Raw genomic sequence first — 12128 nt, 5'->3', positions numbered from 1 at the left:
CCATTTAGGCCCCCTCAGATCAGACCTATGCCACTCCTGCCCACCCCATGCACCCCACCCCAGCTAAGAGGGCCTCAACATGGAAGCCACACATACGCCCAGGTAGTGAGCGGGCAAACAGTCCCAACCCCCACTCTCACACTCGCCCAAGCCAATGGCATGTACCAGATGCTCAGCAGGCTCTGCTCACACTTACTGGCCTGAGGCCAAACCACGAATAACAACATTGGACACTTTATGGAACAAAAGCCTTTACTGTTTCATCCTGGAATATCCAAGGCCTGAGGTCATCTGCCTTTGGCCTGAAGAGCAGAAACCCGGACTTCACCAAAGAAATCGGTAATACAGACATTGTCATCCTGCAAGAAACCTGGTATAGAGGAGACAGACCCACTGGATGCCCTCTAGGTTACAGAGAGCTGGTAGTCCCATCCACCAAACTACCAGGTGTGGAACAGGGAAGGGACTCAGGGGGTATGCTAATTTGGTATAGAGCAGACCTAACTCACTCCATTAAATTAATCAAAACAGGAACATTCTACATTTGGCTAGAAATTCAAAAGGAAATTATCCTAACAGAGAAAAATATCCTCCTGTGTGCTACCTATATCCCCCCACTAGAATACCCATATTTTAATGAAGACAGCTTCTCCATCCTGGAGGGGGAAATCAATCATTTCCAGGCCCAGGGACATGTACTAGTCTGTGGCGACCTAAATGCCAGAACCGGACAAGAACCTGACACCCTCAGCACACAGGGGGACAAACACCTGCCTGGAGGTGACAGCATTCCCTCCCCCGTATGCCCCCCTAGGCACAACTATGACAACATAACCAACAAAAACGGGTCACAACTCCTGCAGCTCTGTCGCACGCTGGGTATGTACATAGTCAATGGTAGGCATCGAGGGGACTCCTATGTTAGGTACACCTATAGCTCATCTCTTGGCAGTAGTACTGTAGACTACTTTATCACTGACCTCAACCCAGAGTCTCTCAGAGCGTTCACAGTCAGCCCACTGTCACCCCTATCAGACCACAGCAAAATCACAGTCTACCTAAACAGAGCAATACTCAATCATGAGGCATCAAAGCCAAAGGAACTGAGTAACATTAAGAAATGCTATAGATGGAAGGAATGCAGTTTGGAAACCTACCAAAAAACAATTAGGCAACAACAAATTCAATCCCTTTTAGACAATTTCCTGGGTAAAACGTTCCACTGTAATAGTGAAGGTGTAAACTTGGCAGTAGAAAATCTTAACAGTATATTGGACCTCTCAGCTTCCCTATCAAATCTAAAAATCTCAAATAGAAAACCGAAGAAAATTAATAGCAATGACAAATGGTTTGATGAAGAATGCAAAAATCTAAGAAAGAAATTGAGAAACCTGTCCAACCAAAAACATAGAGACCCGGAAAATCTGAGTCTACGCCTTCACTATGGTGAATCACTAAAACAATACAGAAATACACTACGGAAAAAGAAGGAACAGCATGTCAGAAATCAGCTCAATGTAATTGAAGAATCCATAGACTCTAACCACTTCTGTGAAAATTGGAAAACACTAAACAAACAACAACACGAAGAATTATCTATCCAAAATGGAGATGTATGGGTAATCCACTTCTCCAATCTTTTTGGCTCTATAACAAAGAATAAAGAGCAAAAACATATACATGATCAAATACAGATCTTAAAATCAACTATTAAAGACTTCCAGAACCCACTGGATTCTCCAATTACATTGAATCAAATAAAATAAAATAAAATAAAATGTATTTATATAGCCCTTCGTACGTCAGCTGATATCTCAAAGTGCTGTACAGAAACCCAGCCTAAAACCCTAAACAGCAAGCAATGCAGGTGTAGAAGCACGGTGGCTAGGAAAAACTCCCTAGAAAGGCCAAAACCTAGGAAGAAACCTAGAGAGGAACCAGGCTATGTGGGGTGGCCAGTCCTCTTCTGGCTGTGCCGGATGGAGATTATAACAGAACATGGCCAAGATGTTCAAATGTTCATAAAAGACCAGCATGTTCGAATAATAAGAAGGCAGAATAGTTGAAACTGGAGCAGCGGCACGGCCAGGTGGACTGGGGACAGCAAGGAGTCAGCATGTCAGGTAGTCCTGGGGCATGGTCCTAGGGCTCAGGTCCACCGAGAGAGAGAAAGAAAGAGAGAAGGAGAGAATTAGAGAACGCACACTTAGATTCACACAGGACACCGAATAGGACAGGAGAAGTACTCCAGATATAACAAACTGACCCTAGCCCCCCGACACATAAACTACTGCAGCATAAATACTGGAGGCTGAGACAAGAGGGGTCAGGAGACACTGTGGCCCCATCCGAGGACACCCCCGGGCAGGGCCAAACAGGAAGGATATAACCCCACCCACTTTGCCAAAGCACAGCCCCCACACCACTAGAGGGATATCTTCAACCACCAACTTACCATCCTGAGACAGGGCTGAGTATAGCCCACAAAGATCTTGTGCCATGGCACAACCCAAGGGGGGGCGCCAACCCAGACAGGATGACCACATCAGTGAATCAACCCACTCAGGTGACGCACCCCTTCCAGATGGCATGAGAGAGCCCCAGTAAGCCAGTGACTCAGCCCCTGTAATAGGGTTAGAGGCAGAGAATCCCAGTGGAAAGAGGGGAACCGGCCAGGCAGAGACAGCAAGGGCGGTTCGTTGCTCCATATGACCCACTGAAGAGATGAGTCTTCAGTAAAGACTTAAAGGTTGAGACCGAGTTTGCGTCTCTGACATGGGTAGGCAGACCGTTCAATAAAAATGGAGTTCTGTAGGAGAAAGCCCTGCCTCCAGCTGTTTGCTTAGAAATTCTAGGGACAATTAGGAGGCCTGCGTCTTGTGACCGTAGCGTACGTGTAGGTATGTACGGCAGGACCAAATCAGAGAGATAGGTAGGAGCAAGCCCATGTAATGCTTTGTAGGTTAGCAGTAAAACCTTGAAATAAGCCCTTGCTTTGACAGGAAGCCAGTGTAGAGAGGCTAGCACTTGAGTAATATGATCAATTTTTTTGGTTCTAGTCAGGATTCTAGCAGCCGTATTTAGCACCAACTGAAGTTTATTTAGTGCTTTATCCGGGCAGCCGGAAAGTAGAGCATTGCAGTAGTCTAACCTAGAAGTGACAAAAGCATGGATTAATTTTTCTGCATCATTTTTGGACAGAAAGTTTCTGATTTTTGCAATGTTACGTAGATGGAAAAAAGCTGTCCTTGAAATGGTCTTGATATGTTCTTCAAAAGAGAGATCAGGGTCCAGAGAAACGCCGAGGTCCTTCACAGTTTTATTTGAGACGACTGTACAACCATTAAGATTAATTGTCAGATTCAACAGAAGATCTCTTTGTTTCTTGGGACCTAGAACAAGCATCTCTGTTTTGTCCGAGTTTAAAAGTAGAAACTTTGCAGCAGTCCACTTCCTTATGTCTGAAACACATGCTTCTAGCAAGGGCAATTTTGGGGCTTCACCATGTTTCATTGAAATGTACAGCTGTGTGTCATCCGCATAGCAGTGACATTATGTTTTCGAATAACATCCCCAAGAGGTAAAATATATAGTGAAAACAATGGTGGTCCTAAAATGGAACCTTGAGGAACACCGAAATTTACAGTTGATTTGTCAGAGGACAAACCATTCACAGAGACAAACTGATATCCGACAGATAAGATCTAAACCAGGCCAGAACTTGTCCGTGTAGACCAATTTGGGTTTCCAATCTCTCCAAAAGAATGTGGTGATCGATGGTATCAACAGCAGCACTAAGGTCTAGGAGCACGAGGACATGAATGAGTTACAGGACAAAATAAAAACCCTCCAACCCAAAAAGGCCCGTGGTGTTGATGGTATCCTCAATGAAATGATCAAATATACAGACAACAAATTCCAATTGGCTATACTAAAACTCTTTAACATCATCCTTAGCTCTTGCATCTTCCCCAATATTTGGAACCAAGGACTGATCACCCCAATCCACAAAGTGGAGACAAATTTGACCCCAATAACTACCGCGGAATATGCGTCAACAGTAACCTTGGGAAAATCCTCTGCATTATCATTAACAGCAGACTCGTACATTTTCTCAATTAAAACAATGTACTGAGCAAATGTCAAATTGGCTTTTTACCAAATTACCGTACAACAGACCATGTATTCACACTGCACACCCTAATTGACAACCAAACAAACCAAAACAAAGGCAAAGTCTTCTCATGCTTTGTTGATTTCAAAAAAGCCTTTGACTCAATTTGGCACGAGGGTCTGCTATACAAACTGATGGAAAGTGGTGTTGGGGGTAAAACATACGACATTATTAAATCCATGTACACAAACAACAAGTGTGCGGTTAAAATTGGCAAAAAACACACAAATTTCTTCACACAGGGTCGTGGGGTGAGACAGGGATGCAGCTTAAGCCCCACCCTCTTCAACATATATATTAATGAATTGGCGCGGGCACTAGAAAAGTCTGCAGCACCCGGCCTCACCCTACTAGAATCCAAAGTCAAATGTCTGCTGTTTGCTGATGATCTGGTGCTTCTGTCACCAACCAAGGAGGGCCTACAGCAGCACCTAGATCTTATGCACAGATTCTGTCAGACCTGGGCCCTGACAGTAAATCTCAGTAAGACCAAAATAATGGTGTTCCAAAAAAGGTCCAGTCACCAGGACCACAAATACAAATTCCATCTAGACACAAATTCCATCTATTGCCCTAGAGCACACAAAAAACTATACATACCTTGGCATAAACATCAGCGCCACAGGTAACTTCCACAAAGCTGTGAACGATCTGAGAGACAAGGCAAGAAGGGCATTCTATGCCATCAAAAGGAACATAAATTTCAACATACCAATTAGGATTTGGCTAAAAATACTTGAATCAGTCATAGAGCCCATTGCCCTTTATGGTTGTGAGGTCTGGGGTCCGCTCACCAACCAAGACTTCACAAAATGGGACAAACACCAAATTGAGACTCTGCACGCAGAATTCTGCAAAAATATCCTCCGTGTACAACGTAGAACACCAAATAATGCATGCAAAGCAGAATTAGGCCGATACCCACTAATTATCAAAATCCAGAAAAGAGCCATTAAATTCTATAACCACCTAAAAGGAAGCGATTCCCAAACCTTCCATAACAAAGCCATCACCTACAGAGAGATGAACCTGGAGAAGAGACCCCTAAGCAAGCTGGTCCGGGGCTCTGTTCACAAACACAAACACACCCTACAGAGCCCCAGGACAGCAGCACAATTAGACCCAACCAAATCACGAGAAAACAAAAAGATAATTACTTGACACATTGGAAAGAATTAACCAAAAAACAGAGCAAACTAGAATGCTATTTGACCCTACACAGAGAGTACACAGCGGCAGAATACCTGACCACTGTGACTGACCCAAAATTAAGGAAAGCTTTGACTATGTACAGACTCAGTGAGCATAGCCTTGCTATTGAGAAAGGCCGCCGTAGGCAGACATGGCTCTCAAGAGAAGACAAGCTATGTGCTCACTGCCCACAAAATGAGGTGGAAACTGAGCTGCACTTCCTAACCTCCTGCCCAATGTATGACCATATTAGAGAGACGTATTTCCCTCAGATTACACAGATCCACAAAGAATTCGAAAACAAATCCAATTTTGATAAACTCCCATATCTACTGGGTGAAATTCCACAGTGTGCCATCACAGCAGCAAGATTTGTGACCTGTTGCCACGAGATAAGGGCAACCAGTGAAGAACAAACACCATTGTAAATACAACCCATATTTATGCTTATTTATTTTATCTTGTGTCCTTTAACCATTTGTACATTGTTAAAACACTGTATATATATAATATGACATTTGTAATGTCTTTACTGTTTTGAAACTTCTGTATGTGTAATGTTTACTGTTCATTTTTATTGTTTATTTCACTTTATATATTCACTTTATATATTATCTACCTCACTTGCTTTGGCAATGTTAACACATGTTTCCCATGCCAATAAAGCCCTTGAATTGAATTGAATTGAGATGGAGAGAGAAACTCAAGAGAAAAAAGCACAGCGCGGTGCAGCGATTCTGTCCATTTTATGTATGAAACCAAAGCATTTCTATCTGCTCAGTGCTTTAGTTGCAGTGGCCATGGGAGGCAATTGTGTATGGAGCAAAGACCCTGTGAATGTGACAGAGTTCATAAGGGGTTCTCTGATAGGGGTGTTACCTGAGGCAATGGGAGCTGGATCATACACACTTATAGACATAGCCTGGGGACCGATTTTAAGATGGGTTGTAAGGTCTTCTATAGCCACTGAGATCCAGACTGGGAAATCAGTTGGAACAGCTATGGGTTTCCTAGGAGCAGCAGCAGTTGGTGGATTGACAGGAAGGTTAGTTGGCCCAGGAGGAGGAGTGGTGTTAGGAGGATTATCAGGGTTGTTAGGAGGATTATCAGGGTTGTTAGGAGGATTATCAGGGTTGTTAGGAGGATTATCAGGGTTGTTAGGAGGATTATCAGGGTTTAGGAGGAGTTGGTGTGATGGCGTTAAGAAATAAATTCAAAGACTAGAAAAAAGCAGATATTTCCCTGTGATTCACTTCTGAACTACAGCTCCACTTCCTGTCTCTATATGGGAGGAGCTCTGATTGGACAGTTAGAACATGCACAGTAGATAGGAATGCATCTTCCTATGAATCCCCTCTTCATAATGATGTCATTCTATATTAAAATACCATTTTGGAAAATGGTGTCATGGTGTTCAAGACAGAGATTAATGTGAGAGGAGAGTACATAGAGCACATTTGCTATAGACCATTATAACAGTTAGTTAGTATAACATTTAGCTTCATATATATATATATATTGTGGCAAAGAAGGGGGTCGAGTGATAAGTGGCAGATATGTGAGAGCAGAACTAATAAACGGGCTCTGCCCGATCACTAAAATGGCCACCCCTGTCAGAACTACAGATCACAAAATGGCCGACCGCCAAAACTACAAGTCAAAGAAGCAAGGGGAACCCTCAGAAGGTGGAGCCGACCCACAGATAAAGGGTCAAGAAAAACCAGGAAGAGGAAGAGTGAGTGCTGGAAGGAGACTATAGAGATTGGCTGGATTTACAGTGTATGAGCTGGATTGTTTTGGATTTACCTGTTGGCGTTTGGACCTGGACCTACCGAGATCCCGATTTGTGTACCGAACCCTGCTATCCTTGACCTCGCCTACGGCCTGGGTGGACCAGGACGGAGAAACAAACACACAGGTACTGTCCTGTTCGAAAGACCTCTCATTCTTGGGTGATTTGGTGACAGTTTACCACGTAGTTTGTGACAAACGCTCCTAACCTTGAAGAGGTTTGCCACACGTGGTGGAGGATACGGGCATGGACTAGCATACCACTGGTTAGGTAGGAGGAATAAATAAATAAATGTTCAGTTAGCACTCCAAAGGGGAGTTATGTTTTTTTTTGTTTTGGCTTTGTTTGGTTAGGACAGTTTTTCAGGAAAATGAGTATGGAGGGAGCCATACAGGCCCTGTTACAAGCGGCAGCCGCCCAACAAGAGGCAACTAGAGCTCAACAAATAGTTCATCAGGATGCAATGCGAATGTATCAGGACACGTTACAGATCCAGCACCGCACCAACCAGCTGCTCAGAGAAGAGCAAGAGAGAAACACCCGGGAGTTAAGAGAAGGCCTAAAGGGGCTAGCGGACCAAGTTGGGGCTCAATTACCAGCTGCAAATACCCAGAGGAGGGCCAATCATTTTCTTCAAAAAATGACAGCGCAGGATGATGTGGAAGCATATCTTACCACCTTCAAAAGGACGGCAGAGAGGGAGAAGTGGCCGAAAGAAGAATGGGCAGGGCTTCTGGCACCATACCTGGCAGGGGACGCTCAAAAAGCGTATTTCGACCTGGAGTTGAAAGATGAACAGAATTACGATAAACTAAAGGGAGAGATCCTGACTAGACTGGGAGTGACCGATACCGTGAGGGCACACCGCTTCCACCAGTGGTCCTACCGACCGGGACAACCCCCACAAACACAGATGTTCGACTTGATTCATCTGGCACGGAAATGGTTGCGACCAGAGACCAGGTCATCCGCCGAGATTGTCGAGACCATCGTACTCAACAGTTTCAGCGAGGTCTACCCCAAGAAGTGAGACGATGGGTTGGCCTGAACGAGGTACTTTCCGCCGACCATCTCGTGGGCCTGGTTGAACGGTATTGTACGGCAAGAACAGCTGAGCAGGCACAGGAGGAAAGATTCCCGTTCCCCAGGCATGGGCGAACCAGCGGACAGGGTAAGGCTCTCCCAACATATAGAGGGGGAAGAGAGCAGCGTGGGGCCATGAGGAAAGAATCAGAATCAGGCCGAGACACTAAGGGAAAAAACGGAAACCGGGACTGGATGTCGAGGGGGTCTCCCCCCGAACCCCTATTATCTGTTACAATTGTAATCAACCAGGACATATTGCAGCCTACTGCCCTATTAAAGAAGAGCCAATGCAATGTAACCTTGGTGAAAATGAAGATGATATACGGTATGCATGTCTTGTTGTAACCACTGTACTTGAAAGATCAAGAAACAAACAAATGTGCAGAGTGAAGGTTGAAGGGAAAGAGGTTGAAGCACTGCTGGATTCCGGCAGTATGCTAACCCTGGTCGTTGCAGGCCTAGTGCCGACTCATAAACTGGATACAAGACAGGATATCAGTGTTACATGTATTCATGGGGATACCCGCCTGTACCCCACGGCCTTAGTGAGCATACAAACAGAGGACGGTCTGCTGGATTATGAGGTCGGCGTGGTCCCAAAGATGCCATATGATGTAATATTGGGTAGAGACTTTCCTAACTTTGCGAAGTTAGGCCACAAGATTGGCATATTTGAGAAGCCAACAACCCTGACCAAGCAGGAAGAAGCATGGGCCTTCAACCAAAGCCAAGAAAAGAGGTCTCCCAGGGGACAACATCACAGGTGCTAGTAGGGGAGGAGGAGGATGAAGTGGCAAACCTCGCTGATAGCGAACATCCCGGTACTAGTGGGGCTGGGGTCGATCTGAATCCAGAGGACGACGATCTAGAACCAGCAGACCTGGCCGAGTCCTTGACTAATTTTGGGACGGCCCAAAACCAGGATCCAACCCTGCAGCAAGCCAGAGCAGATGTGCAGGTCGTAGATGGTACTCCCATAAATGGTGGGATGATGCCTAATAGTTTTCCCCACTTCATCATGAAAAAGGGTTTGGTGTACAGAGTCTCGATAATAGGGGTTGATGTGGTGGAACAGTTGTTGGTTCCCACTCAGTACCGGAGGACAGTACTGGATCTAGCTCATGGGCACATTCTGGGTGGACACCTTGGCATCGATAAAACCCGAGACCGGATTGTAAGGAGGTTTTACTGGCCAGGAATTCAAGCTGAAGTGGCTCGGCATTGTGGAGAGTGCCCGGAGTGCCAGTTAACTTCTTGCATGGAGCCATGCCGGATCCGGTAGCGTAATCATAGCCTCAAGCTCAATACCATAACGCAACGTTAACTATTCATGAAAATCGCAAATGAAATGAAATTAATATGCTAGCTCTCAAGCTTAGCCTTTTGTTAACAACACTGTCATCTCAGATTTTCAAAATATGCTTCTCAAGCATAGCAAACTAGCATTTGTGTAACAGTACTGATAGCTAGCGTAGCATTTAGCATTAGCATCAGCAGGAAACATTTTCACAAAAACCAGCAAAAACATTCAAATAAATCATTTACCTTTGAAGAACTTCGGATGTTTTCAATGAGGAGACTCTCAGTTAGATAGCAATGTTTAGTTTTTCCTGAAAGATTTTTTGTGCAGGAGAAATCGGTCCGTTTGGTGCGTCACGTTTGGCTACAAAAAAAAAACGAAAATTCAGTTATCCAAACGCCGAACTTTTTTCCAAATTAACTCCATAATATCGACTGAAACATGGCAAACGTTGTTTAGAACCATTCCTCAAGGTGTTTTTCAGATATCTCTTCAATGATGCACACTTCCAGGAACGATAATTCTCTGTCTGTATCGCATGGTAAAATTATTGCCACTGAGAATTACGCACCGACGTAGACAAAGGACACCGGACGGGCCCCTGGCAAATGTAGTCTCTTATGGCCAATCTTCCAATGATATGCCTACAAATACGTCACAATGCTGCAGACATCTTGGAGTAACGGCAGAGCGCATAAGCTCGTTCACAGCATATTCACAGCCATATAAGGAGACAATGTAAAACAGAGCTTCAAAAATCCTGCTCATTTCCTGTTTGAAGTTGCATCTTGGTTTCGCCTATAAGATCAGTTCTGGGGCACCCACAGATAATATCTTTGCAGTTTTGAAAACGTCAGAGTGTTTTCTTTCCAAAGCTGGCAATTATATGCATAGTCAAGCATCTTTTTGTGACAAAATATTGCGCTTAAAACGGGTACGTTTTTTTATCCAATAATGAAATAGCGCCCCCCCCCCTAGCTTCAACTTGTTTTAACAGCTCCCCGACCAGCTTTTAGAAGCCTGTTAGTGCCACTCCCCATAATCGAAACGCCATTTGAGAGGATAGCAATGGATTTAGTGGGCCCACTACCCAAATCCGCCCGAGGGCACCAATACATTCTGGTCATTCTAGATTATGCCACTCGCTACCCAGAAGCCATTCCACTTCGGACGATGACTTCCAAAAATATCGCAAAGGAATTAGTGCTCTTGTTCACCAGGGTAGGGGTTCCAAAGGAGATCCTTACCGACCAGGGGACCCCCTTTATGTCCCGCCTTATGGCGGACCTTTGTAAACTGTGGCAGGTGAAACAGTTGAGGACATCGGTTTACCATCCTCAGACGGACGGGCTGGTTGAGAGATTCAAACGAACCCTGAAGTCAATGCTCAGGAAGGTAATCGAAAAGGATGGGAAAAACTGGGATTGCATGTTGCCGTATCTGATGTTTGCCATTAGAGAGGTTCCTCAAGCCTCGCTGGGGTTTTCTCCCTTTGAGCTGGTATATGGGAGGCATCCCCGGGGAATCTTAGACATCGCCCGGGAAACCTGGGAGCACCAATCCACCCCGTATACTAGTGTCATAGAGCATGTCACGGCAATGCAAGACAGGATAGCCACAGTCAAGGCCATCGTCAGAGAGCACATGAGACAAACACAAGAACACCAGCGGCACACTTATAACCGGCAGGCTACCCTGTGGGAATTTCAACCGGGAGATAAGGTGTTAGTGCTGATCCCCACGGTAGAGTGTAAACTACTAGCCACATGGAAAGGACCATATGAAGTACTGGAGAGAATAGGAGAAGTCAATTATCGGATCCGACAGCCAGGTCGACGGCCTCAGGAACAGATTTATCACATAAACCTGTTAAAAGCATGGAGAGAGAGAAACACTAATGGTCACATACCCCACACACATTCAGGAGACAGCCGAAGTAAATATTTCACCCACTCTGTCCCCAGCGCAAGTACAGGAAGTAAAGACCCTGATCCAGAAAAACAGAGATGTGTTTTCAGAGGTTCCTGGCCCGAACTGAGGTTACAGCCTATGATATCGTTTCCCTACCAGGGAGAAAAGTGAGTATGAGGCCATATCGGGTACCCGAGGCTCGACGGGCCGCGTTTAGAGCTGAGACTGAGAAAATGTTGACAGCTGGAGTGGTCGAAGAGTCACATAGTGAGTGGTCTAGCCCAATTGTGATGGTCTCCAAGCCCGATGGGTCTTTGCGGTTCTGTAACGACTTTCGGAAGGTAAATGAAATCTCGAAGTTTGATGCCTACCCCATGCCCCGAGTCGATGAACTACTGGAGAAAATTGGTCATGCTTGGTACATTACGACCCTTGATCTGACAAAAGGGTACTGGCAAATTCCTCTGACCCCCAGGGCCAAAGAAAAGACAGCCTTTGCAACACCTGACGGTTTGTTTCAATACACCGTCATGCCATTCGGCTTACACGGGGCCCCAGCCACCTTTCAACGGCTCATGGACAAAGTCCTAAAACCTACGCCGCAGCTTATTTAGATGACATGGGGATCTACAGCCCAGATTGGGAATCCCACTTACCCCGGGTACAGGCAGTGT

This window comes from Oncorhynchus masou, unplaced genomic scaffold, assembly GCF_036934945.1.
Source record: "Oncorhynchus masou masou isolate Uvic2021 unplaced genomic scaffold, UVic_Omas_1.1 unplaced_scaffold_1470, whole genome shotgun sequence".
Lineage (NCBI taxonomy): Eukaryota > Metazoa > Chordata > Actinopteri > Salmoniformes > Salmonidae > Oncorhynchus > Oncorhynchus masou.
Note: the sequence above shows the minus strand (reverse complement) of the source record.